Source organism: Thamnophis sirtalis, unplaced genomic scaffold (assembly GCF_051295495.1).
Source record: "Thamnophis sirtalis isolate CommonGarterSnake01/CBP01778 unplaced genomic scaffold, rThaSir2_p1.2 scaffold_8, whole genome shotgun sequence".
NCBI classification, from domain to species: Eukaryota; Metazoa; Chordata; class Lepidosauria; order Squamata; family Natricidae; genus Thamnophis; species Thamnophis sirtalis.
Window position 1 is genome coordinate 43,471,628 of NW_028261388.1, and position 26,271 is coordinate 43,497,898.

General features: G+C 37.3%; 1 protein-coding gene across 1 annotated transcript in view; it reads left to right on the forward strand.

The window, feature by feature from the left end:
• Window positions 1-26,271, forward strand: part of ROBO1 (roundabout guidance receptor 1) — a 434,872-nt gene that overhangs the window by 280,574 nt on the left and 128,027 nt on the right. The gene's annotated exons all lie outside the window — the stretch shown is intronic.

A 26,271-nucleotide genomic window follows, 5' to 3' on the forward strand; every position in this document is an offset into this window, starting at 1 on the left:
ACAACTCAACCAGGGAAGGCGGGTACAAACAAAAAATTAAAACAACATAAAACAATGCATGATTAAAAACACAACAGTCATACCAATTCGAGACGGGGGCAGCAGTTCTTTAGCCCCAGGCCTGTCGGAACAGCCAGGTTTTAAGGGCTTTGCGGGAGGCCTGGAGGGTGGTGAGGGTTCGAATCTCCATGGGGAGTTCGTTCCAGAGGGTCGGAGCAGCCACAGAGAAGGCTCTCCTCTGGGTAGTCGCCAGTCGACACTGGCCGGCGGATGGAATTCGGAGGAGGCCTAATCTGTGGGATCTAATCGGTCTAGTGGAGGTAATTGGCAGGAGGTCCAATACCATGAAGGGCTTTATAAGTGACGACTAGCGCCTTGAAGTGTATCCGGAGACCAATAGGCAGCCAGTGCAGCTCGCGGAGGATAGGTGTTACGTGGGTGAACCGAGGCGCACCCATGATTGCTCGCGCGGCTGCATTCTGGACAAGCTGAAGTCGCCGAATGCTCTTCAAGGGCTGCCCCATGTAGAGCACGTTGCAGTAGTCCAGTCTAGAGGTCACAAGGGCACGAGTGACTGTTGTGAGGGCCTCCCGGTTCAGGTAGGGACGCAACTGGTGCACCAGGCGAACCTGGGCAAATGCCCCCCTGGTCACAGCCGACACGTGGTGTTCAAAAGTCAGCTGTGGGTCCAGGAGGACTCCCAAATTGCGGACCCTGTCTGAGGGGCGTACTGTTTGACCCCCCCAGCCTGAGAGATGGAACACTTGGCCAATTAGTAGGAGGGAAGCACACCAGCCACTTGGTCTTATCTGGGTTGAGTACAAGCTTGTTTACCCCCAAATGGTATGAGAGTACAAAGTAAATTCATGCTAAGTGCTTAATTCATGCAAATAATATTAAACTGAGGGTATTTTATTCTGCAGGGAAAAAAACTGGTCGTCGTCTTCTTCTTTGTTCAAGGATAGCCATCTTAAAATCTTCTAACTCCAGGGCTATTTTTTTCAAGGGGCCTGAATCTTAGATAAAAGTGGATAAAACTAGAAAATGTTCTTCTATACCCTTGCTATTCTAAGGATGCACAGTCTACACTGGGGGAAAAATAAACTTCTACTTGCTCTCCACCCCATGCTTCTTGTATTATAACTGTTTGTAATGAAATCAGTGGTGGGTTTCTACCGGTTTGGACTAGTTCATCTGAACTGGTAGTCGTTTGGCGGCCTGGGTCGCTGGAACCAGCAGCAACCCAGGCCTGCCACGCCAAACCGAACATCTTGTTTTTCAGTTCTGCGCATGCGCAGAGCAATTTTAATTGCACTGCACATAAGCAAACCGGCAATAGTGCCAGAAAGAACCCACGATAGAATGAAATGTTTTAATTCTTGATTCAGAATAAGTGAAATTTCTAGGAATATATTTATTATGAAACATAATTATTTTAGGCCCAAAAAACTTTGAGTTTAATAAAATAAATAAATGATAGTCATGAATTTTGTTCGCCTTTTGATTATGAAAAAACTAATTAGTTACAATGGTTGATAAAGGAAAGTCTCTGATCCTTATTTTGCAACCATTGTTTGATTGTAGGTTTCAATTTTATATTTTGTAGTTAAATTTTCCTGAACCAGAACATTAGTGTCAGTTGGCCTGTGTAGTATCTTGACAAATATAGTCTAAGTGTATGTTGGTTCAACTTCATTTCTAGATGCTTTAAGACATTAAACAGCCTTGTATATAGTTCATTAACGATATATAGGTCATATATCTTCAAAGATTCCTGCAGAGTTTTAGCCCTGCAAAGTAGGTAACAGTGAATAAAAGGAATTTAAAGCATCAGGTAGGATTAAAGATATAAACTTTAACTGAAAGATTTAAAAGAATAATGTCTTCAGTTATAGTCAGTGTTTTATATACATAGAATTTTAAATGATTGTAAAATTATACTATTAATCAAATTAGAAATGCTTGACTATTATTAAACTTTATCAAGTTTTGATATAAATCTTAACAATTAACTTTTAAAAAGAAAATGTAGGCTGCCTGCATCTCAAATTATGTGATAATTAGGAAAGAGATTTAAATGAATAATCCTCTTCTTGATTGTGTTGGAAATGGCATCCAGGAATGGGTTGACCTTGTCTGCCCGAAATTGACACTGGCATAGAAAAAAAAGAGTTTAGAATCTTTAATATTCTTTTTATTTTCACTGACAATAACTTGATTTTTGGAAGAAGTTTTTTTTCCTTGACAGATTAACTACAGGTACTCCTCAATTTACGACCACAATTGAACCCAAATTTTCAATTGCTAAATGAGACATTTGTTAAGTGAGTTTTGTCCCATTTTATCTTTTCTTGCCATGTTTGTTAAGTGAATCACTGCAATTATTAAGTTAGTAAGAAGGTTGTTAAGTGAATCCGGCTTCCCCATTGACTTTGCTTGTCAGAAGGTCACAAAAGATGATCACATTACCGCAGGACACTGAAACCATTATAAATATGAGCCAGTTGCCCAGCATCTGAATTTTGATCATATGACCATGGGGATGCTAAAATGGTCGTTAAGTGTGAAAAATGGTCATAAATCACTTTTCTCAGTGCCATTGTAACTTTGAACTGTCAGTAAACGAACTATTGTAAGTTGAGGAGCACCTGTATTTTATTTTACAAAGACTTCAATATAATCAATCAAACTGTTTTAAGATAATTGTTTTCCTTATGTAACAATATATTTTCCCATAATTAAACTCTTTAAAGATATTTATATTTCTGTTGACAGTCACTTTTTTTTACATCAGTGCTGTTTCTTCTCACTTTTAGCGTCTTTACATTATTCATAATTGTTGTGGTTCCTTTCAAAAAGTATCTTAAAAAATTCTAAAAGTAAAACCAGATCAAAAGGAAGGTTGTATCTTAATTTTAAGCATCAGTCAACAGGCTATTTTAATAGTTCATAAAAAAATATATAGGTTAAGACATCTTGAATACAAAATGACATGAAAAGCTGTTGCCATGCTTCAGGTAAAGACACTAATTTCTTGTATCTCACATTCCTGTTCAAACATAAACACCCTGTCTACCTTTATCAGTAAACCAGGTTGGCAATTATTCACCTCTAGATCAAATAGCAGAGAGAACTTCAAAGCAAGGATGAATTCTAAAGGTCTTCTGCAACTATTATAATAGCAGTTTCCTCATTCCACAGGCTCTTTAGATAGGAATGAAATGGAAGCAATGCATTAGCTTTTTTCTTTCTTAAACTTAAATAGAAGCTAAATGTTGTGGATTTCACTTTCTTTAGAAACAAATATATGAAGGTCTGATCCGTACTGAAACTACTTCAAATTGAAAAAGATTAAATCATTTCCCACCAGGTGTTTCATTACTTGATCTTTTTTTCACGCCAACCGAGGTTTTATTTTGTTATTACATGGTATAGGATTCTTATTTTGTTAACCTTAAGTCACTAAATAAATATTTTAAATAGAAGATGAAGAAACTCAACACTATGTGTAAAAATTGTATCTTGAATAACAGTCTTAACTGAAAACTTCCTTATATTGTAGTAGTTCGAAAAGGTAAGATTCAAACAAATCTTGAGTGATGATGGCTCTTTAATAGAATCCAAAGATTCTAACAAAACTATAACTTCCAGATAATGGTTATTTAATCAAATCTAGTTCTTCAGCCCCGAAAGTACACATATAAATCCTACTCTCCCTTTTTTTTGCTGCACTCTATGCATTTAGAAATAGATACCTGGTGAAGTCCTGTGTAAACTCCTAATATCCAGTGGGAGACTTGCAAAGGATTAGGTATTGGAATGGCAGAAACAACAACCCTGCAAAATGTGGTTTTAACCCAGGAACATAGGGAAGAAAATGGTAAGGGAGCACCTGTCTACCCTAGACAAGTTCAAATCACCAGGACCGGATGGATTACACCCCAGGGTTCTGAAGGAACTGGCAGACGAGATCTCAGAACCACTGAACTATATCTTTCAGAGATCCTGGAACACCGGGGAACTACCAGAGGACATCTTAAAAAAGGAAAGAAAAAAAAACAGACCCAGGAAACTATAGACCTATCAGCCTGACCTCAATACCAGGAAAGATTCTGGAAAAGATAATCAAGCAATGAATTAGCGAACACCTAGAAGCAAACAAAGTAATAGCCAAAAGCCAACATGGGTTTGTCAAAAACAGATCATGCCAGACTAATCTTATTGCATTCTTTGATAATGTGACAAAATTAGTGAACCAAAGGAATGTCATTGATACAGTTTACTTGGACTTCAGTAAGGCATTTGATAAGGTAGACCATAACCTACTACTAGATAAAGTAGAAGAATGTGGGTTAGACAGCATCACCACCAGATGGATTTGTAACTGGCTGACCAACTGCACTCAACGTGTAGTCCTCAATGGAACTGCATCTTCATGGAGGGAAGTATGCAGTGGAGTACCCCAAGGTTCTGTTTTGGGCCCAGTACTCTTCAACATTCTTATCAATGATTTGGATGAGGGAATAAATGGGGAACTCATCACATGAAGCTGGCAGGAATAGCCAACACTCCAGAAGATAGGCTAAATATACAGAAGGATCTTGACAAACTTGAACATTGGGCACTATCTAATAAAATGAAATTCAATGGTGAAAAGAGTAAGGTTCTACTTTTAGTCAAGAAAAACAAAATGCACAGGTACAGTATAGGTGGTACCTCGTTCAACAGTAGTAACTGTGAAAGGGATCTTGGAGTCCTAGTGGACAACCATTTAAATATGAGCCAGCAGTGTGCAGCCGCTGCCAAAAAAGCCAACACAGTTCTAGGATGCATGAACAGAGGGATAGAATCAAGATCACGTGAAGTGTTAATACCACTTTATAATGCTTTGGTAAGGCCACATTTGGAATACTGCATTCAGTTTTGGTCACCACAATGTAGAAAAGATGGTGAGACTCTAGAAAGAGTGCAGAGAAGAGCAACAAAGATGATTAGGGGATTAGACTAAAACATATGAAGAACGGTTGCAGGAACTGGGTATATTTAGTTTAATAGAAAGAAGGACTATGGGAGATATGATAGCAGTGTTCCAATATCTCAGGGGTAGCCACAAAGAAGAGGGAGTCAAACTATTTTCCAAGGCACCTGAGGGTAGAACAAGAAGCAATGGGTGGAAACTAATCAAGGAGAGAAGCAACTTAGAACTGAGGAGAAATTTCTGACAGAACAATTAATCAGTGGAACAGCTTGCCTCCAGAAGTTGTGAATGCCCCAGCACTGGAAGCCTTTAAGAAGATGTTGGATAGCCATTTGTCTGAAACGGTATAGGGTTTCCTGCCTAGGCAGGGGGTTGGACTAGAAGGCCCCTTCCAACTCTGCTATTGTATTATTATTGTATATGTTACAAGTGGTTGACTGCCTCCCCTCTGATTCTTCCAATCCAAGTCATAGGACCAAATTGCTGTGGCCAAAACCTGGTTTACCTAAAACAACCAAGTCACTTTAAAGATACAACATGCATTTATTAGGCATGCAAATGATATATTGTTCACTGTTTTTCCAGCAAAACTTGTTGGGCAGGCCTGGGAAAAGAAGTACTTATATAGGTATTTCTCAACTTATAACAGCTTATTTAGTGATAGTTCAAAGTTATGAACATGAAAATTCATAACTTAACAAAGTTATGGCATGAAAAAATGTGACATAACTGTTTTTCATAGATATGACCTTTGCAGCTTCCCCATGATCATGTAATCAAAATTCAAATGCTTGCCAACTGGTTCATATTTATGACCATTGCTGTGTCCCAGGGTCATGTGATTACCTTTTGCAACCTTTTGACAAGCAAAGTCAAAGGGGAAGTTAGATTTACTTTAGTATCCATGTTACTATCTTATCAACTGCAGTGATTCACTTAACAACTGTGGCAAGAAAGGTTGCAAAATGGGGCAAAACGTACTTAAATGTCTCACATTTTAACTTAACAACAGAAATTTTGGGCTCAGTTGTGGTTATAAGTTGATATCTGTATATCTTTGAACGACTACTTTTCAATGAGAAGCAAAGGAAAAGGCGGACACAATGTAAATTATAGCATGATGGTGGGAAGTTTTTGATAAACACATCTGAATGACTTTCTTATTATTTATTCCTTTCTACCAGATTGGCATGTCAGCTGTCCTCTCCTTGATATATATTCAGTAAATATAAACTATTTGGTTTATAGGGCAACAAGTTCCTGACTGATTCTTCTCCCAGTTTCCATTCACGCCAATTTCGTTGCTGTGAATGTTTTATTACAAATAGCTGATTGGGCAATGAAACATTTGGAGCAAACAACCAAGCTTACAAAACACCAAGGATTAAAAGTGTATGCTCGAAACAAAATTCACAATGTTGAATCCTATTTAGAATTTCACTCTGCAAAAATGAAAGGCCCTGAGTAAAATGTTGTGTGATATGCTAGTGGTACTAATCTACTACTCTTATCATGTATTACCAAGATACATTATGGGACTCAGTATTTAGAAAATGACGATCATACTAGGAGCATTACTTTTCTCCGTTTCTGTCTTTAGCATTATCAGTCCGGTCTGCTGCTGTTGTTACTTACTTACTATCACAAATAATAATATATTAAAATAATATATTCACTAAGGCCATGTCAGTCACTTTTCAAATGATTTTTTTTACATTAAAACTTGATTAACTTTATTCAACATGTTTTAATACTTTTTTCTGTCTGCTGCCATTTGTGAATGAAAATTGCCTGTAGCCAATAAAGGTATAAATTTCAAACCCCAGGTTAACATAAGCCTGGCTGGCACCCAGAGACTTCTAAAACTTGTTATGACATATTTTAATAAAAGAACTGAATATATGGCAGAGAGTGTAATTTTAATTAGATGGAAATGAAGCTAAATTCAAATTTAATGTTGGTTCTAAACCCATCTCCTACTTTTTGCTCAATGCAGCCCTGACATTTTTCTGAAATGTGAAGGATCACGCACCATGCCACCTTAAGTCAGACCCACAGCTTCCTTACCTTGGAAATAAAGAAGCAGAACATGACCATCTGTTCCTAGAAAACAGCACTTAATTTTCTGTTTTAATGGCAAACCTGTATTTTGAGCAGGCAAGGTACAGATGAAATTGAATATCTGTCTTTAACAAATAGCTAATATATTCATATCTGTTACTCTTTCATGGTAAACAACCTTTCACAAAGTAGAGATAAAAGAGATGTGAAGGCAAAAGATAAAAGAAAGAGAGAGAGAAGAAATTTAACGAAACCTGGTTTAAAATAACAAGCCATATCTTTCTATTTTTGCAAGCCATCTTTGATTCCTTTACATCCATATATCAATTTATACTTTTTCCTGGATTAACCAAACCAAAACATAAAGTGTTGTTAATGTTTTAAACTTTCAAAGTATAGGAGTTTTTAAACTCAAATATGGAAGGAAAGATAACTTTAATGTGACATAACCAGGATTGGTATTACAGGGATGTCATATATTTGCAGATAAACAGAGGAGTGTTTGCATTATGAATATGAATAGATATCTGCAGATCTAGAATTTCCTTTAGTATGCTGGTCAATAATTAAGATAAATTAAGTGGAATTAAGTAGTGCCCTTCAGATATTTTAGAATCTTAGTCTTATCATTCCCAGCTAGCTTGTTACTGTTCTATTACATGTACAACAATTTAAAGGACACTAGGCTGCTTAATTATCCTGTAATATATATTTGCCATTAACTTTAGCAAATTGCAGTGCAAATCGAAACTTCTGTTATAAATCAGTTAATATCAGCTTACTTGTGAATAGCTTTGAAACAGAATTATGAATTAATTTTATGCATAAATATAATTTAGACCTAGAGTTTAGAGGTTTTTTTAATGTCATTAACTTAGGTTCTATTTATTAGCTACATTGAATTATAGAGCATTAATGTTAATCTTTGAATTGTATTTTATTATTTAGTGCAATGTACTATGCCTAGTTCTAAAATAGACTGCATGAAAAATAGAAAATAAAAAAATAGAAACTTTGGTACTCAACTGCTTTGAAACACATCAAATTTGGTACGCAACACATTTCGACACGAAAATTTTATGTTGCTACTCATCGTTTGTTTTGGTTCTCAGTGCACAAGCTATAACGTGTCGATGTCATCTGCCTTGTTTATTTATTATTTCTTATAGAGAAAAATGTTTGGTACTCATTGCACCACCCAGAACCAATTAACGATGAGTACCAATGTACTACTGTATTACAAATGTTGCTATGGTTCACCAAGGAAACTTTGTCTGGAGGAGCACCTCTAAATACATCATTTTGTGTTATAGAGATATGAACAATGAAATTAATAGTGCTTTTGTGCCTGCCCAGAAAGGTGTTCAGTTTGTGAGTTTATCTTGGATTTGTGGCTCATTTTTGAGAAACAGTTCTAACAGTGAACTTTTGCATAAAATTGCTTTGAGTGTCAGTTGTATATTTTCCTATAGTGGGAGATATTATTCATAGTCATTTATGATTTGGTTACATCCCAATTCAATTCTACATGGGACTGCCATTGAATACCACTAAGAAGCTGGGGCATAATGCATACCTTGATATGCCTGTATTCTGCCACTACTCTGTAAGCCAGTGATGGTGAATCTTTTTCTTACGGTGTGCCAAAATTGTGTGCGCTATCGCCGACATGCCCACTCAATGTCCTGCACCCACCTATGTGTGTGTGACCCCTCCCAGGCTCCGGATGCTTTCCTGAAGCCTGAGGAGGGCAAAAACAGCCTCCCGGGGCGGTCCTCCAGAAGCCAGAAATGGATGGTTTCTAACTTCCAGTTGGCCACATGTCTGGGGGAAAAGCCATGTTTTCAAGGTTTTATGACATGTTAACAGTGTCAGGACTAAACAAATCTTGGCGGGTACACTGTTCTAAAGGGGAAAGACTGTAACACAGAGAGTCTGCTTCTTGGATCCCACCAAATCGTACTGCTTAAAAGGAATCAGGAGGGTGAAAAACGGCCCCAACAGGCTAACCGGAAGTTCAGAACTGATCTATTTCCGACTTCCGCAGAACCTCCGGGGAGGCTGGGGAGGCTTTTTTCAACCTCCCCAGGCTTCAGGGAAGTCTTTGGATGCTGGGGGGACACTGAAAAACAGCCCCAATGGGCCAACTGGAAGTTCATTCCCAAACCTCCGGTTGGGCCATTTTTCGCCCTCCCCAGCCTCCTGAGACTTTCCTGAAGCCTGGAGGGGCACAAATGGCCTCCCCTGGCCCTCTGGAAGAGCAAAAAAATCAGCTGGCCGGCACGCACATATTCACCAGGGCTGATGGCTGTCGTGCCACCAAATATGGCTCCGCATGCCACCTGTTGCATGTGTGCCGTAGTTCACTATCACGGCTGTAAGCTATACAACTCCCAGTTCACTTTCAAGTTCAATCGAAGATGCTTGTTACCACTTACAATTTTTTTGTGGCATGGGGTCAGATTATCTGTGGTATCATTCTTGTTCAATTTTTTTTTTTTTTTTTTTTTTTTTTTTTTGCCAGTTTCACTAGATCCAGCAGCCTGGGCATGTTCTGGTTCCCTTTAAGCAGTATGATTTGGTGGGATCCAAGAAGCAGACTCTCTGTGCTACAGTCTTTCCCCTTTGGAAAGTACCCTCCAAGATTTGTTTAGTCCTGACACTATTAACATGTCATAAAACCTTGAAAACATGGCTTCCCCCCCCCCCCCGACATATGGCCTTTAGGTTGGTGATCCATCTCACAAAAAATGGATGGTATATAACAAAGATATAAAATTGTAAACATATAAAAATCATTATAAATATAAGATCAAATTGTAAACATATAAAATCATTATAAATATAAGATCAAATATAAATAAATATATAGCTGTGAGTTGAAGGCTGGAATCCTTGGTGCTCTATAAGCTGCTTGTTTGCTTCCAAATGTTTCATTACCTAATCAGGTAACATCAGTACTAGTGAGCATGGAGTTTGCTCCCTGTTTGTGTACAGTAGCTATTCATGTACAGTAACTGCTTGCTATCACTGGTGATGTTACTCAACTGGGTGATAGGTGGGGGCTATGGCAGAGAAGGTCCATCTCCTGGACCACGGCAACTGTAGTTCTCATAACGTGCCCCTTCTGTCAGATTTGATGGGCTGGGCAGATGTAATTGAAGAAAGGTGGTCAGTCAAATAACTTTGTCCTATGCCACGAGGATCTTTAAAAAGTCAAAGCCACCACCTTGAATTGGATCTGGAAGGAGATTGCCAAATAATGCAGCTCATACTATTGGCCTATTCCCCTCATATATACACATGTACAGCAAGCATTCTACAGGTTAGCGTCCCTCTCTTCCATGTTGTAAATCTCTCAGTGTTTCCAAATTCAGCTTATATGTATATTAACTTCTTCATTCAAAGGTTTTTTAGAAGACTTTGTGCCTCCAATTTATACAGCAACTTATTCTTGTAAAGTTCCTTAGAAGACTAGACAGGCATTCTATGCATGCATTGGTCTTAATATTTGTTACATTGTGGGATGAATTACAAAGGTCATATTGTTAATAAAACAAAGATATCTTAACTTCCCTTTTTGCTTGATGTTGAAAAATGTGTTTTTAGTTGTTTCAGGGTTACGTTTGTTTTGTTTTTGCTGGAGCTTTTATCCTCTATTTCCCTCTATATATTATGTTAGTTTATATGAAATCTACTTGGTTATTTTTTGAAGATTGGCCTTTTTCCTCTCCCCATTCCCACTCCAAGTGATTCTTATCTATTCCCATAGGTCCTCAGGTTGACTTTTTCCATAGGTTGTATGCTAAATCTGTTCCTTCCATTGGTCATGGGTGCTGCCTATATATTCTTGACATCAGTTCCCCTTCCGCTTTTTTGAATTGGATAAAATTAAAAAGATACAAAAGGTAGAATTAAAAAAAATCTGAAACCTGAAAAAAAATGTGAAGGGGAATTTGGTGACACATTCTTCCCTTCTGTTCTTTTTATGATGCCTCATCTTGGTGGCACATTTGCTTTCTTTAATTTTCTTAGGTTAACTTCTGTATTTGACACTAATAATTCATTATCTGTTTGACAAGCTGCACCTGGAAGTCCAGTTGTCTATCTTCTGTTTCCCATTATACAGGCAGCTCAGTCCCTATGTTGGCCACCTGGTGAGGCTCTGATGATTCAGTTGCTTAAAGCAATTCTGATAAATGAATAGCACTTTGTTAAATGAATGGTTGGATGAGTGGATGATAGACAACAGGTAGACAAACAGATATGTCGACTTATTTGCTGTAGTTATTGAATCTATACAATTTGTAGCTTCCTATAATTCACCTTTGTCCATTTTCCCATCTACCCAATACTAATATTATATTCATTCTTGTTGTTGTATGCAATGTAATAATTATCAGTGTTTTATATACTTACATATACAGTTGGTGCATATATTTGTATAATATTGAATAGTTATTCGTTATGTACTATTGCATTGTTCTGATGTATTGAGTTATAGCAGATTATATACTAGCAATGCCATTTTAATACTTGTTACTTTAGCCATATCAGGGGTGGGTTGCTGCTCGCATTGCTGCTGGTTCGCATCATGGGCGCTTTGCATCAGTGGTGGGTTTCAACATTTTTTACTACCGGTTCTGTGGGTGTGGCTTATTTTGTGGGTGTGACTTGGCAGTCGTGACTGGGTGGGAGTGGTTTGGCGGTCATGTGACTGGCGGTCATGTGACATGGCCAATTTAGCCATCCATTTTGCCAATTTAGCAGTCCATTAAGCAATATACAGTAGCCCCCTTGGCAACTTTAAGACTTGTGGACTTCAACTCCAAGAATTCTCCAGCCAGCAGAGCAGAATTCTGGAGTTGAAGTCCACAAGTCTTAAAGTTGCCAAGTTTGAAGACTTCTCTGCTCCATACACTTGGGGATCCCCAAATGGTGAGGATTTCTTTCTTTTTTTCTTGAAGTCCCTGCCCCCGCTTTTGTTCTCAGGGGGCTGCAGGGAGGCTTGCTAGCCTCCCATGCTCTATTTTGGGCCTTGTAGGCCTTCCTGAAGCCTGCTGGGAACCAAATGGGTGCGCCTCACCCACTCTATTTTGGACATAGAAGGCCTCAATGCAGCTTGCTGGGAGCCAAAATGGGTGTACCCCCTTGCCCCCCTATGTTCTATTTTGGGCCCAGGCATCCCTAAAGCCTGCTCGGAACCAAAATGGGGCTGGTGGAGATCCTGGAAGGAGTGGTCGAAGGGAAGATCATGAGCCCAGTGGGATGATGGGACAGTGCAGCAAGCTCTGTGTGGGTGGGGGGCTAGAGAGACTTACTTGTAGGCAGGAGGAGGAGGAGGCAGCAGCTCAGTTGGGGTGCCGAGCAGGCACCATGTGGCAGCTTAGGCAGGGAAGCCACCCAGGAGTGAGGAGTGACTGGGTGGGGCAGGTGGGTGGGGCATTTGCACTTAAAACAGTTTGTGCATGTGCACAACAGTAAAAAAGGGAAAATTACATTTTTCCATGAAGATTGTTCTGCGCATATGTAGAACAGAAAACCAAGATGGCGCCTCCGCTGAGGATAGTACCGGTATAGTCACATGTCTGCTGGAGTTACTACATATTTGCCCAAACCGGACTGAATAGTTTCAAGTTCAAGTTTCAAGTTTAATTTTATTTATAGGCCGCCCAATCCCAGAGGAACCCACCTCTGCTTTGCATGTGCTTTGCGCTCTAGTGTGCACAGTTGACTGCAATTGCTCTGCACATGCGCAGAACACGAACAAATGACTAAAAAACAAGCCAGCAATGGCAACAGGGACCAGGGAACTGGTTTGGGAGTGTGGCCAGCCTGCCATACCTACTTTTTTTTGTAAATGTAATTGGATATTGTGAATTTTGTAATCCTGACCCATCAGTATTTATTTGACTCTGAACAACAAACAAAGCAAAGCTCTTATGGAATTAATAGACTGTAATTTGAAGCAAGAGTTCTGCATTGGCAAATACTGTGTCAAATAAACATCATTGTTCTATGTGTAAACAATTGTAATATTCATTGGCCAGTATCTGAAGTTGAAACCCACAGCTGTGTTTCTCTACAGCCATTACGGTTTATAAGTACATTGTGGCTAAGTGTGAATTTCATAGCATTTCATTACAAACTTCATGTTTTGCATCTTCATTTTATATTTTGTAACTGTGAATCATGGTATGCTACCATTACCCATTACAGTAATATAGTCTGCAAAATGAAATTTGAAATTGAATATGAATTTCTCACCTGAAATAAGAAAAGCTTAACTTCTGATTTCCAAAACCTGTTCTCTGTTCTTATACATCACTTTTACTATTTAGTCTAGTACAGGTAGGCCTCGACTTACAACAGTTTCTTTAATGACTATTCAAAGATACAACAGCACTGAAAAAATGATCTATGATTATTTATCATATTTAAGACCATTGCAGCATCCCCTTGATCATGTGATAAAAATTTGGATGTTTGGCAACTGGTTCATATGATTACAGTGTCCAATGGTCATGTGATCACTTTCTATGATCTTTTGTCAAGCAAATTCAATAGAAAGCCAGATTCACCTACCATGTTCCTCATAATACAGCCATGCTACATTTTTCTGGTGGGCAAAAATATAACCCCCCCCCCGCATATAAGCCCCCTGGACAACCCCCCACCTCCGGCCAGGCAGAGCGCCGCTCACCAACCTAGCAGTATCCCAAAGGTGCCAAGCCGTAGGAACCTGGGGGGAGGCCCACAACCATAGAGCATGCACCCAGAGCGGTGGCGGAGGTCCCCTGGCTCCATAATGAGAGCTGGGCCATGCATCGTGATACTGGGAGGCGGGTGAGTGAGAGGGGAACAGCCGCTCGCACAATCCCCCTCTCCAGCCATGCAGAGCACCATTCACTGGCATTTGGAAGGTGCCAAGCTGCTTTTGCCAAAAGCACCAAAAACTGGTTCAATGACCGTGGATTACTGTACTTGATTGGCTCTCCATTTTTCCTCCATACTCTGGGTCCTTGGTTTCCAAATGAGATGCAAAAGTTGCTCTCATCAGAAAAGAGGACTTTGGACCACTGAGCAACAGGACTTTGGACCACTGTGCTTCATTAAGACTAGGGTCAATGCAGCCATCTACCAGGAGATTTTGGAACTCTTCATGCTTCCTTCTGCAGATGAGATTTATAGGGATGCTGACTTCATTTTCCAGCTGCCCACACTGCCAAAAGCACCAAAACCTGGTTCAATGACTGTTGGATTACTGTGCTTGATTGGCCAGCAAACTCGCCTGACCTGAACCCCATAGAGAATCTATAGAGCATTGCCAAGAGAAAGATGAGAGACATGAGACCAAACAATGCAGAAGAGCTGAAGACCGCTATTGAAGCATTTTGGTCTTCCATAACACCTCAGCAGTTCCACAGACTGATAGCTTCCATGCCACGCTGCATTGAGGCAGTAATTGCTGCAAAAGGGGCCCAAACCAAGTACTGAGTACATATGCATGCTTATACTTTTCAGAGGTCTGATATTGTTCTATGTACAATCCTTGTTTTATTGATTGCATGTAATATTCTAATTTTCTGAGATGGTGGATTTGGGGTTTTCATGAGCTATACGCCATAATCATCACAATTATGATAAATCACAGCTTGAACTATCTTGCTTTGCATGTAATGAGTCTATCTCATATATTAGTTTCACCTTTTAAGTTGCATTATTGAAATAAATGAACTTTTGCACAATATTTTAATTTTTCGAGTTTCACCTGTACAGTGTTGAATTATCCCACAGTGAGTTATCCTGTGGCAAATTGGCCTTGATAAGTTGTCCCGTGACAAGATGACTTTGATGAATTGGCTGTGGCAAGTTGCCCCATTCCGCCCTAAAGTCGGACAGGACTGGAAAGAGGAAATTTTTATCTTTACCATTTAAAATGATTGACTAATACCTTATTTCTTAGGGAAAAATAGGTATTTATAATTGATCTCACATTGTCTTGTTAAAAATAAAATGTTATATCTCTAGCAATTTATAAATAAATATGATAATATCAACAGATATGTATAAAAAGTGGACTTTTTAAAAATACAAACTGTAAACTGTATAAAGAGACATAGATTCTCTTCAATGAACTAATTTCGATAGGACAGAGGCGAACTAAATTGCTTTGCTGAAGAAGAAAGTCCTCCAAAATTATTTCTCTCAATCTTCTTCTTGGTCTCTGGCTGAAGTGAAAATAACTTGGAAAAAATTGGCTTTCCTCTAGGGTATGCCAAGGAAACCACAGACTTGCTGACTTCAAACCCCACTGCAGACACCCTTGCTCCACCAGTCTTACTGTGACTATCCAGCTTGTAAACATTTGTCAGAACTGTGAGGGAAGGCTTAAACGGTTTTCTCTTGAAATACTCCCCCAAAAGTATTTTGACTCTTATGCCTCTTGCTTCCTGGAACAATAATGTGAAAGAATGTGTCTTTTTATATGAGTGTTCTCCTTCAACTATTCATCATTGACCAATAATTGGAAGAGTTGAATTGTGCAAAAAGAAAAACACCCCTGCTTGTCTTTGCCTTCTGTTTTTTTCCCTAATAGTGGGACACAATGAAAAGGGATTGTTTTCTGCCATTGTTGCAGCAATGGCAAAAGGTCTTTAGCTGGTAACTGCTTCCTTTCCTTTCGTTCCTTTCCTTCAAAAGGAAATTTGGGACTTGTTCCTTCCTGTACGCGCAATAGGAAATTGCAGTCATCTACTTAAGACATCCTTCAGCAGATCCTTATGTACTAAAGGTATCTACTCAATTAACCTGGGTTGTATATCAGTAAAAGGGATTAACAATGTCTCACACATCAGAAATCCAGAACTTATTTGGCATCAGGCAAGCAGAGTTAACGGCTGAACAAGAGCAGCTTAGGGTGCTGACATATTTTGCTTTGGTCATAGAAGTAAGACACTTTTAAGAGAAAGTTTAAATACAATATTTATATAAAAGGGAAGAAAAAACCTCAACAATCTTCATATTATTCAACAGCTTTTTCTTGCACAATTGTTTTTCAACTGATCTCCAGTTCCCGCTGTATCCATCACCTAGGAAAGTCTCTTCCTGTCTCCATGCTCTGATATAGGGTAAACATTTCATTATCAGCCACTTAGTTTTTCTTTTGGATGTTTAATTTGTTGTTTTATTATTTTATTTATTATATATCATGTCACTTATTCATGAGCTTATGTATCTCACTGAAAACAGAAAAACTTGTACAAAGAAATATAAAATAAAATTAGCCTAAGAACAGAAATGGATTTGAAAATTAACATAATTGGCATTACAAGTATAGATATAATTATAGTACCTAGAGCTACATAAACAGGAATCTAAAGTAGTTTAACTAAAGTAGTTAAAACTATTCAATGTTTGCTATAATTTAAACAAACTGTTGCCAAGGAATCTAGAGGACATTGTTTGAAAATACATAGTTAAAAATATACAAAAATTCAATGTTTTTATTTAGAATGTAGAAGTACTTGTTTTTTCAGCTTTTTTGTGTAATAGTAAAGTCAAAGGTAATCACAAGCTGTTAAGACTTGTCAGGTTAAAGTTCAAAATACTCTGGTCTCATTTTGATTTAAAGATCTTCCATTAAAGTCATTTCATGTTTTTACTAGCAGTTTCATAAATTATTCTGTGATAAATTAAAACAACTTGGCACAACCAATTCACCTCTAGATTGATGATCATCTTTTAAGCTGGTGACTTAGTTTTTTAGAAGGTTGAATCACATGTTTATCTCCAGTTTTTTAATGAATAAATTCTAATGATTCTTAACAAAAACTAGGCAATAGGTAAGTATATAAGTAGAATATTTTTCACAATCATGCAAAAAAATTCCAAGTTATCTATTTACTAATTTATTTATTTAGATGGCTGTACTCCAGCCATTTACAATGGTTTGCAATATTCCAATAAAAATAAAAATAAATGAGAAACAACTATTTATTAAATTATTGCAGATTCTGAATTATAAGATCATGGCATTAATCTTATAAATCTAAACACTTTATTTTAGTGTTGCAGACCTCTTCAACTATGATCTATTTAAACAGTTATATAAAATGAAAAACAAATAAAGAAAAAGCACTAATGATGTTACCTAGTCTGGGTAATGAAACATTTGCAAAACAAAAACAAAAAAAAACACCAGCCGAGCTCAGACAGCACCTCAAAAAAAAGCTTATATTCACTCATTCATTTATTCAACCGCAGCTTCTTCTAGGACATTTCTTCCATTCAGCATGCCTTGCAACCATAAAGCATATTCAATCATTATTCATTATTCTCACTTTCATAAAGTTTTTAATAATCAGCAATCTGTGAGGATTTGTCAAATATACTAATAAATAAAGATGTCAGTCCTTGGTAATTGCAACTGCTCAGGATTTGTTGACAACATAATGTAATGTTGACTCCCAGAATGTTTTTTTCCAACTTCACAGTTTATCTCACAAATTCCCACAGTCTTTTATTCATGTATCATGAGACCTAAGCCTGAGTAGCTTCTGAGATATGGCCAAGGATATCTACGTCCTATGACATCTTCCATGAAGAGTATTAGTTTGCCTGCATAACATTTGGAGAATAAATTGACTGGTTGAATGTATGATACTTCCCTTGCTTTTTGTCCAAATATAGGTTAATGTAAATGTAATATATTCACGTTTAATGTGGATTATTCAGGAAAAATATACAGTATTAGCTGCTTGTCTCCCCCTCTTTCTAACTGTCTCTCATTTTTGTTTATATTTTAATGTATTCATATTCTACTGATAGTGCCAAGGTGTTTTTTGTAAAGCTTCAGCGTATAGTGATGCCTTTAATGACTTGTCTGCTAAAGTATGCTACACCAGTTTATTAAATTTTGACTCATGTAGTGCCAAGATTATTCTCAAGGCTTATGCTGGGCCAAGCATGTCCATCAAGAAAAGTAAAATAGAACTTTCCTATAGGGAGAATTAGATTGCAAAATCTGTGCACTTAGGGAAATTCAGTAAGTCCTGTTTTTAAAATATTACTGTTGTTTGCTTATTCTTACATGGCCATTTCCCTCCTTATAAATGATAAAAGACTAATCATTCAGTAGCAGGCTTCTTTATTCCAGTCCACTAACTGAACATGCACAGATGGTATTTAATTTTGTGTGTGTGCGTGTGTGTGTGTGTGTGTGAAAGTATGAGGTAATGATATTCATGTTTTTTTAATTGGATCAAATGGACCACTCAAATTTAGCTTACATATTTTATAGTCTTGAAGTAAAGCCAAAACTCTGGATAGAAATAAATATGAATTTGAACCTAAATGCACATTATCGTTTAAATAAACTATAAAACAATATAAGTTTTTAAAAAGCTGCTATAGCACAAATTTAGGGAATACAGTTTCTCTCTTATAAATTATAGTGAAAACTATAATCAATTGCTTTCTTAAACATAAATATTGTTATATTATATTTTTTTCCAAAACCTAATATAAGAATTTATACTTAGTATATACAATCAATCAATCAATCAATCAATCAATCAATCAATCAGAATAGAGCTGGAAGGGACCTTGAAGGTCTTCTAGTCCAATTTAAGATTTATAATTATAATTTACAATTTAGGATTATAATTCTTATAATACTATTTTAAAATATAACAACTGATTTGGTTACTAAAACAAAATGTAAATAGTTTAAGGATTGTTTTTTTTTTAAAAAAAAGTCCATAAATTAAAATAAAATGAAAAATAGAAAGTTAATTAAAAATTAATTGAAAATTGAAAATGTTAAAATGAACAAAGCTTTAAATATTTATTTTGATAATTCAAAGCCTAAGGGCAAATAAAAAGCTTTGGTGCCAAAAATGTACAACGATAGATATTGGTACTGATATAGATGATAGAGTACAGATATACATATAAAGCAGAAAAGCACTTGCAAGCTGTATAGTTTTCTTAAACACTTGGTATGTTTCAAATCTCTGTTTCAAACAATCATTTAGCAATGGTGTTTTAAACCAAATTAATTTTTAACCAAGTAACTCTAAAATTATTTCCTAATGCTCCAAATAGTTCTAAGAAATTAAGGCCCCATTTTGGCCCTGCCGGTTCATGACATGTCAGAAACCAGTCTGCACAAACAAGTGAAGCCTCATCCATGCAACACAGGCAGCACATGAAACCATGCCTCCTTTGGTCCTTGGAAAACCTCTCTCCACTGAACCGGTGCTGCAGAAGGAATCTGTCCCATCTCCCCCCTCCCCCGCCAGCCTGCAGAGGAGAACTACAATGCTGATCCAGCCCTTGATGAAATCCAGTTTGACACCCCTGTCCTACAGGTTCCACTAGCTTTACATACTATATTCATTTCTTAGAAATGGCACAATATATTCCTGAGGTATAGTCTTGCATATACTTACCAAATTGACTCTCATGCTTTTACTGGTACAATATATCCTTGCAACATAACATTGCATAAACCTATTCCAGTTAATAAAGCAGCAATATAATGCTTCTACCCCTGTCAAATATTAATATGTAGAGAATGAGATGTAGACAGGAAACTCTGTCATTTATTTTCTTTTGGTGAGAAATATATAATACAGAACATCAAGAAACTCAGATTGTTAATCATCCACTAGGATAGAAGTAGAACCTCTTAATTTATCATAGTGAAACATTTTAGTACAGGAAAAAGAATCTGGTTGTCATACAGTAGCTATAGCCCTGTCTGTTAAATTGTGTAATTGAAAAAGAAAACTGATTATCTAAAGCAGGGATTCCCAACCCCCGATCTGTGGACTTGCCGGGAAGATGATCTTCCAGTGTCCGGCACACCACCAGGTGGCTGGTCTTTGTGTGCGCATGCACGCCAGAAACCAGAAGACCAGGTGGCCGGTGCGCATGTGTGCACTGGAAACCAGAAGATCATCTTCCCGGCATGCGCATGTACACCGGGCAGCTGCTCTTCCAGCTTCTGGCACATGCTTGAGTGCGCACTCCCGTTTCGGCATTTGGTGCCAAAAAGGTTTGCCAACACTGCTATAGAGGCAACACTGGAACTGGCACCAAGGGCAGCAGAGTTCATCTTCAGAGTTGAGTAGAGGGAATTTCAACTGAACCCTGAGTCAAAGACACTGAACCCGGACAGCTGCTCTTCCAGTTTCTGGCCCTCCCACATGTGTAAAGACCACCTGGTCAGCACACCAGAACCCGGAAGAGCAGTGGGCAAGGGTTCGAATGCCTGGAGAGATGGCTCTGCATGCCACTTCTGATCTGTGTGCCATAGGTTCATCATCACAGCTTTATACAATACACTATTTCAAGTTTTGGAAAGACAGAGATGTGGAGGATAGCAATGATTGTAGTATTATATAAAACCAAGTTATACTGAGTTTGTTCATTCTCATTCTCTCTGTCTCTCTGGAACAGATTGTTAGCAGACATGAATTGTAATGTTCCAGCATTACATTTCCAAAGTATATAATCAAATTTGGTATCTAAGAGGGTGGTCTAGTCCAGTAGCAGTTGATGGTACAAAATTTCCTGGTGTGGAAGATTTTTTTTAAAGAGAGAAGTAGCTATTTTTAAAATACATTAACATTTAAAACAAATCCTTTTTTTTCTTTATATCAGGAAACTAAATATGAAGCATGTTAAAAAAAATCAACATTTTAAGAATTTTTGGCAAAAGTGAAATTAGAAATGTTAAAAGCAACTTTTCCAGTATTGCTTTTATTTCATCATTTAAAAATGGAAAAGACAAATGAAAGCTGTATATTCTCCAGATTTCTTTCCTAAAGCTTTCCAGATTTGCTTTTAATCAAAGTAAAGGTATAGCAGTATAACAGTATATATGCTTTCTTTATATTAATAACGTCCTACCATGGGATTACAACACGATTGAAAGTAAGTAGCTTCAGTAATCTTGATAACAATACTAATGAGAATTTGAATAAGTTGCAAAATCAGTCTTACTAGCAACAATAAAAGAAAGAATAAAGCTAAGGATAATCTTTAGTCTGACAGATAGATATGTGTGAGAAACCAATGCACCTCGAAGTGACGCAAAAAGTAACATGTCAAAAGGCAATGACTAACAATGTCTGTATTTTTACTAAGAAGACTATATGGTTATGCTGAAATATTTAGACAGGTTTGGGTACCAGAATATATAGCACTAAATTAAAAAATGTACTGTACTAGTCAAGAAAAAGATATGTGTCAAACTTATAAATATATCTGGTTGTGAGTATAGCAAGTGATGGTACCAATACGGAACAATTTATCTGATTAAATTTGATTGTATGTGTTAACATAAGTGAATATACAGCAAGCATGAGTTTTGTGCAAACATATTGCATCCCTTTGTATTTGAACCATAAATAAGATAAAAGCAGCAGGAAAGGCCTTAAGATACCTAATATCTATATTCAGTTGTATATTATTTGAAAAAGCAATTCTTACAATGTATGTTTCCTGCACGAAAAACTTTTTCAGATACACAAAAGAAAGTATTTTGTTCTGTGACTCAGTGTTCTATGCATAATGATATCTTTGTACTAGAAGCAGATCAGTCCAAATTCTTAATGTTCTTGTTTCCCATTTCTTATAAAATGTACTTGAGTAATTAGAACTCAGATGTTTCTCTCCTGAAGCTCCTTATTAAAATACTGGTTTAAACAAATTGATGGAGGTAAATCCAATACAATTCTTATGGAAGAATTATGGAATACAATACAATATTGTATTATGAAATACAATACAATTCTTATGGAATAAGCCAATAGCATTTATTCTGGTCTACTATGGACTCATTTCTCAATCTGTGTTGGACAGACCTGAGTGAAATCAATCAAGTTGAAATTTAGCGTACAAAGGAATAGATTTAACATTTAACGTTTAATGTCTCTGATACAATAAGTCCACATATCCACCTTTATTAAATATCTGTGCCTTTACGTAGGACAACATTCACAGTATAATATTAAGAAGTTCTTTAATGTTATTGGCAGAAATTTAATACATCTGACTATACATTTGGACCCTACAATTGAGGTGAATCCTCAGGCAGTTTTGAAATGCTCAATTTTGATTATAATCAACAATTTCTATTTTATTACTTATTGTCACCTTGGCTTATAAATTAAGAAGAATTTGGAAATATCACACATATCAGAGATACTAAGTGCATGCAATTTGAATGAAATGACCTTTTTCTTTAAGAACAAAACTAATAAGGAAATGTATATGAAAGTAAGGCCACTAGGCAGGCAAACAGTATTTGGCCTGAATTTATGATTGCTTAGCCTGAATTTGTGTCGCCTCTTTGCAACTCAGTTTTCAGCTGCAACATAGGTTTGCAACACATCTAGGAAGTTATAAAACAATTCCAAGAATTTATTTTGTACCATTGCAAGCCTTCTGTAATTATGATTGGGGCCCAGCTGTACAACATATCAAAGGTGTCCTAATGAATTTGCTTCAAATAATTTAACCTGTGGATATCAGCCATTCCCTTTGAGTACAGAGAAAATTCAGAGTGGCTGCTGAACTCCTTTGGGCTAGAAGTGCTGCATAATCCTATGAAATTTCTTGTTTCCCCATGGAGAGTAATACTTCCCCAAGATGCTTAAAAGATTTCAGCTGCTCGATATTATAACTATTCTCATGTAAGTATTAATTAAGAGTACAGTTATACATAGCGGGTTTTATGGGAAATAGTATTATCTTGCTCTTTAATAATTTATTTGAAATTTTCCTAGCTGCAATACTGAGCAGGAGTCTTAGGAGTTTCCAAACGTTTATTAAGGTTTATGACAACCCTCCCAACAAAAAAATGCTACTCAATCTACATCAGAGGTGGGTTCCTCCCAGTCTTGATCGATATGCCAGACGAGGTAGTGAAAATCTAGCGGACCGGACCAGTAGTAATGGTGGCTTGGCCACGCCCCCAAGCCTCCATCAGAAGCTTTTTTTAAAGCCTCTTTTCCCTGCCAGTTCAGGCAAGGGAAAAGAGGTTTTAAAAACTAAAAGAAAGAGGGGACTTCCGGGGGGAGGGGTCTGCCGTCGCCGGTGGCTCAACGGAGCTGCCCTCAGAGTTCTGGTTCGTATATCTATAAGATCTATAGATATCTCTCTTTTCAGGCAAGAAAGGAGCAGGGAGGGACTCAGTCGTTAGAATCCTCTTTGTAGTTCACAGCTTTCTTTTTTTTTGGCTGTGAACGGAGAAGAAGGTTCAACAAAAGCTGAGTCATTCACTCCGGCCAGATCTTCTCAGCTGTATTTTTTCAGCTCAAGGCAAGTTACCCTCCCCCCTCAGGACAAATTTTTGAAACTAAGTTATTTAAAATCAATCCGAGCAGCGACCATTCCTGAGAACCCTTTTTTTATTATTATTCAAAATACCAGCTTCAATTTTATAAAAAACTCCTTTGTTTAATTGTTTTTTAAAATGGCGATTTTATAGCTTCCGCATTTGATATATGATATATTTCCACCTTCCTGGCATAGAATCAAGGGAATAACTTCTCACAAATTAATTAGCCCTGTTTCCTTGAAGACTTCTCTTTATCAATTGCCAAAAGTTTATTGAAAGTACCTTATCTTAAATCAAGGTGAGCAGAGACTTTGTTTGTTTCCTTTTTATAATGGCTCTGAAATCCAAGCAGTCCAGATGTTTTTTTAACAATACATCCCAAGCAATTGCTACAAAGCCGCAACTCTTGCCTTCTACGCCCTCTACTGGAGATTTGTTAACGAAAGAATTTCTTTTTGAAACTCTTAAAGAATTTAGAGAGGAAATGAAGCAACTTATTTCGGACTTATGTGACAAGCTTGATGCCAAGATTGCTCAAACAAAGGAGGATATGATCGGAGTCATAACTGTAATGACAGATTATATTGCTGGAATGGAAGATAAACTGGAACTCTTGGAGGAAACTAATTCTAACCTGACATCTAAAATTGAAGTGTTGCAACAGGAAGTTGAAAACGCAGAAAAACAACTTGTTATGACAAATTATAAAAAGACAGCGTTTGCAATAAGAGTTAGGGGATTGCGTGAAAATGAACAGGAGAATTTGAAACAGACTTTTTCTGAGGCTTTCAGTCGTTTGGTGGGAAGTCCGGGACTCAACTTTGATTGGCAGATACAAAAAATTTACCGCCATAATTCGTGGGCAGCAAAACAGAGACAGCTTCCGAGAGATATAATTATATATTTTGCTACAAGTGAATCCAGAAATGCGATAGTACAAGAGTTTTATAATAACAGGCTGCAAATTGAAGGACAGGACTTGATCGTTTTCAAAGAAATACCACCCCAAATGTTAAGAGCCAGGAGAGACTATGCTTTTCTAACTAAAGACCTCAGAAATTGTCAGATACAGTACAGATGGGATGTGCCATTTGGTATTATAGTTACATTTGATGACCAAAAACATCGTCTCAACTCTGTTTGGGAAGCCCGAGATTTTTATTATAAGATCCTAAAGGCGGGACATCCTGAATTACCTGGACTTGGAGAAAGACAAGGAGAAGTAGAAGAGAAACAACAAAACACACAACTACAAGGCGGGAGGTATCGCTTTCCCCCTCCGGAAGGGCAGAAGAGCAGAGAACAAGGATTTAGTTGTGCTTCCAAAACATTTGTTTAATTCTTAATTTGAACAATACTTTGTGACTTCTGTCTTGTATAAAATGGTATAGTTGTACACCGATGAAGAGACATTAAGGCTGAAAGAATTGATGCTGATTTCCTCGGAAAATATATTGTATGGGACTTAAAAAAGACTTGATGGATAACTCTGAACTTTTATATAAATTGCTCATGATTTATTTTCTAGGGTGAGGAGGGCGGAGATCGTGGTGTTCCTGGATTGTGGTTTAGGTTGAATGGAGTTGGGAAGTGTGGTGTAGATGGGAGGGTAGTGAAGGTTGAATTAGAGCTTATTTTGAACTAGAAAGTAAGTTGGTTTTTATATAAACTGTTATTTGAATATAATGTTTGGAAGGATATACCCAGGGAGTTTGCAGGAAGGCGGAGCAAATATGAGAGGAGTACGGATGAAAATAAAATATATATATGGACACGGGTAGAGGCAGGACGAGAAGAGTTGGAAAAGGAAACCGAGAGAAGTATTTGAGATGTGTTTAAATTGCTTTATAGAGAAGGAGGTATAAAAGGGACAAATTAAAGGTTTGGAAATAGACAGATATTTAGATAAAGAGATAAGGCCCCTAGCTAGAGTAGAATTCTATTTGATTAACTTATTTGGTTTCAATATAGTTTGAAATCCTGCAAGCAATAAATTAATTGAGATCAGGAATGATGTACATTGTTTAAGTTCTAATAATGATGGGAAGCTGAGCTCAATGAAGAGAGTTTATTGATTTTTCCCTTTTTTTGTTTTTGTTTTTTTATTCCTTTCTTTTTTCCTTTTCCTTTTATCTTTTAATTTTTAACCTATTTGGTTTTAAAATACTCTAGACTGTGTTTGATAAAAAGCTATGCCGGGTATGGGATCTGGGAAGTCGGAAGGGGGTTAGGGAGGGGGGTTTACTGGGGGAGGGGGGAGGGGGGAAACATAGTTTCAATTTTCAAAACAATAAGAACGCACTTGTATACTGTTGCTCCTTTTTTCTTTTTTTTCTTTTCCTTTTCTTTTCCCTTTTTTTTTCTTTTCTTTCAATTTTAGTATAAAATACAAATCGAATAGATTAATGAATAGTAGAAATACACCGAAGCGAGGAGTAGAGGGAAAGAAGAGGGAGGAGTAGAGAGGGAGTGAGAGGGGAATGTAAGGTGGGTGAGATGGAGGGAAGGGGAGAAAGGAATGTCTGAGGGGGAGGGGAAGTAGAAGAGGGGAATGCTGGAGGGGAGAAATGAAAGTTGGAGGGGGAGAAGAAAGGGTGTATGGAGGATTGAAGTGTTATGTTGGTTTTCTATGGTGGAATATAAGATGAGTTGTGTTTACTGTTTTCTTAATTGCACAGTATATGATTGTACAAAATGAAAATGAAAACGAAATAAATATATATAGAACCAAAAACTAAAAGAAAGAGAGGGGGGAGAGAGGGCAAAAAGAAGGGAAGGGAGAAAGAAAATAAAAATAAAAAGAAAGAAGGAAGTCCACAAGTCTTAAAGTTACCAAAGTTGCTTTGCTGGCTGTGGAATTCTGGGAGTTGAAGTCCAT